The 3,580-nt window shown below is 42.8% G+C and overlaps 1 long non-coding RNA gene across 1 annotated transcript in view; it reads left to right on the top strand.

The window, feature by feature from the left end:
• Window positions 1-1,703: 1,703 nt before the first annotated feature.
• LOC112078625 (uncharacterized) overlaps window positions 1,704-3,580 on the top strand; it is a 3,793-nt gene continuing 1,916 nt past the window's right edge. Inside the window, exon 1 of the long non-coding RNA XR_002895738.2 lies at window positions 1,704-1,788. This is a non-coding gene — a long non-coding RNA (uncharacterized lncRNA). The remainder of the gene's footprint in view (window positions 1,789-3,580) is intronic.

Here is a 3,580-nt window from a genome sequence, read left to right as displayed (position 1 = left end):
TGTAACCTCAGTCAGATATATGTACGTGTATATGTCAATTTACAGGATCCCAAATAATTTGACAGATCCAAAATGGGACCTACGAATTCAGACATACATTATTGTTAAAATGATAGAGGTTTTTCAGGGATTAATTGATCAACAGTTAACAATCGGTGGGAGTCATATCATGCTAGTATACTTTTTTCAAACTAAAGCTGGTGGAGTCAATATTCATGTACATTATTTTCACACTGAGGCTGGTGGGAGTCATATCATGTTATTAAATTATCACACTAAGGCTGGTTGAGAGTCATATCTGTATTAAATTATTCAAACCTAAGCTGGTGGGAGTCATATAATGTATAAATATTATCAAACTACGACTTGGTGGAAGTCATATATGGTATTTATAGTTATCACACTAAGGCTGGTGTGAGTCATCTCATGTTATTATTTATCAACTAAGGCTGGTGGAGTCTATCCTGTATTATATTATCACACTAAGGCTGGTGGGAGTCATATCATGTATTGAAATTATCAAACTAAAGACTGGTGGGAGTCATATCATCGTTTATATTCCTCACACTACAGGCGGTGGGAAGTCCATATCATGTATTAATTATTAATCAACTAAGGCTGATGGAGTCATTCATAGTAGTATAATTATCACACTAGGCTGGTGGGGAGTCATATCATGTATTCATATTATCACACTAACGCGCTTGGTGGGGTCAATATCATGTCTATAATTATCAAACTAAGGCTGGTGGATCATATCATGTATTTATAATTATCAAACTAAGGGTGGTGGAGTCATACCATGTATTATATTATCAAAACTAAGGTGGTGGCAGTCATATCATGTATTAAATTAATCAAACTAAGGCTGGTGGGAGTCATATATGTATTATATTATCAAACTAAGACTGTTGGGAGTCATATCATCGTATTATATTATCAAACTAAGACTGGGGGGAGTTCATATCATGTATTATATTCTCAAAACTAAGGCTGGTGAGATCATATCCATCGTATTATATTATCAAACTAAAGGCTGGTGAGAGTCATATCATGCAGTACATGATCAACGAAGGCTGGTGAGCGTCTTTTTCATGTACTACATTATTCAACACTAAGACTGGTGGGAGTCATATCATGTATTATAATTTATAAACTAAGGCTGGTGGGAGTCCTATCATGTATTAAATTAATCAAACTAAGGCTGGTGAGCAGTCATATTCATGCAGTACATGATCAAACTAAGCGCTGGTGAGAGTCTTTTCATTACTACATTATCAAACTAAAGACTGTGGAGTCCATATCATGTATTATATTTATAAACTAAGGTGGTGGAGACATAATCATGTATTCATACTTTCAAAAGCTAAAGGGCAGGTGGAGTCATATCAGTGTAAACTTATTATTACCAAACTAAGACTGGTGGGAGTCATATCATGTATTTTTATTACCAAACTGACTGGTGGGAAGTCCATGTCGTGGCCAGTGTTTCTAATGCAATCTGTGGTTGACTGATAAAGAGTTTCACCTACCATAAAATACACAGAGACAGGACATTGCATCAGAAGACACATCTACAGACGCATATAGAGCTGAGTTAAGCAAGTAAGAAAGTTCCTGTACTTGATCACAAGTGTGTTGAATGTCAGAGGGAGTCTATAAAAACTTCAGATGGATTTGAAAGACGATGAGCCTGATGCAATTGAAGAACACAGCCATTGATGGCCATTATATGCCAACGTAAGAGACTTCAACCCCCGTCCAAGAAGAATGGAGTTGTTGCTTCTGGTAAGATTGCATTGAAAACACCACATCACACATACACATAAAACAATACCTTACACAGGCTACATACAGACCACCGGTTAGTCAGGCTGATTGAGGTAGTATGTACATGTTAGATATGGCTTAAAGTGACTATGCATATTGATGCACAGAGGTAGCCAGTAGCGTAAAAGAGGGGTTGGCGGGGTGGTGGGGTTGGCGGGACACAATGCAGATAGCCCGGTTAGCCAATGTGCGGGAGCACTGACTTGGTCGGCCCAATTCGAGGTAGTATGTACATGAATGTATAGTTAAAGTGACTATGCATATGTGATACAAAGAGAGTAGCAGCAGCGTAAAAAGAAGGTTTGGGGGGGTTTGGGGGGGGGGCACACAATGCAAATAGTCCGGTACCATTGATTACCCTGTTCAGGATGTAAAAAACTGTTTGAGAAAAAACCTTTTTGTTCTAGACGTGGGCACTCGTACGTTGCCATGCGGTAGGTTAGAGAACATTCTATGACTTTGGGGTGGCCTGGGGTCTTTGACAATTTTTTAAGGGCCTTCCTCTGACCGCCTGGTGTAGAGTCCTGGATAGCAGGCAGCTTAGCCCCAGTGATTACTGGGCGTACGCACTACCCTCTGTAGTGCCTTGCGGTCAGAGGCGAGCAATTGGCCATACCAGGCGTGATGCAACCGGTCAGGGATGCTCTCGGTGTTGCAGTTGTAGAACTTTTGAGGATCTCAGGACATGACAACTTCTTTTAAGTTTCCTGAGGGGGAAAGTCTTTGTCGGCGCTCTTCACGCACTGTCTTTGTGTGTTTGGACCATTCTAGTGTTGTTGTGGACACCGAGGAACTTTAAGCTCTCAAACCTGCTCCCTACAGCACGTCGATGAGAATGGGGGCGTGCTCGGTTCCTCCTTTCATGTAGTCGCACAATCATCTCGCTACGTTGAGTGATAGGTTGTTATTCTGGACCCACACGCCAGGTCATCTGACTCTCCCTATAGGCTGTCTCGTCATTGTCTGTGATCAGGCCTACCACTGTTGTGTCGTCTGCAACACTTAATGATGGTGTTGGAGTTGCTTCTTACAATGCGTCGTGGGTGAAACAGGGAGTACAGGAAGGGGAACTTGAGCACGCACCCTGTGGAGCTCCAGTGTTGAGGATCAAGCGTGGAAGATGTGTTGCTAACGTACACTCACACTTGGGGGTGGGCCACGGTCAAGGAAGTCAGCGATCCAGTTTGAAGAGGGAGGCTGTGTAGTCCCAGGATCTTGCTTAGTGATGACGGCTTGAGGGTACTATGGTGGTTGAACTGCTGAGGGCTGTAGTCAATGAATGCATTCTCAAATGTGTTCTTTTGTCGAGGTGGGAAAAGGCAGTGGTCGGGAGTGCAATAGAGAGTGCATATCTGTGGATGTTGTTTGGGCGATATGCAACTTGGAGGTGGGGTCTAGGGTTTCTGGGATTAATGGTGTTTGAATGTGAGCCCATGACATCGCTTTCAAAGAACTTGGCTACGTCGGCTACAGACGTGAGTGCTACGGGGTTTTTTTTCCCCCCCCCCCGGTAAAAAAAAAGGTTCCCCCCCCCCATTTTAAAGGCAGGTTGCCTTTGTGTTCTTGGGCACAGGGACTATGTGGTCTGCTTGAACATGTTGGTATTCACAGACTCATCAGGACATGTTTGAAAATGTCAGTGAAGACAACCTGCCAGTTTGTGGTCAGCACATGCCCGGAGAACACCGTCCTGGTTAATCCGTTTGCCGCGCAGGCCTTGTGGTATGTGACCCTGTTTAAGGTCTTACTT

Source organism: Salvelinus sp. IW2-2015, unplaced genomic scaffold, assembly GCF_002910315.2.
Source record: "Salvelinus sp. IW2-2015 unplaced genomic scaffold, ASM291031v2 Un_scaffold5973, whole genome shotgun sequence".
Taxonomy (NCBI): Eukaryota; Metazoa; Chordata; class Actinopteri; order Salmoniformes; family Salmonidae; genus Salvelinus; species Salvelinus sp. IW2-2015.
Note: the sequence above shows the minus strand (reverse complement) of the source record. Positions and strands in the feature narration are given on the sequence as shown.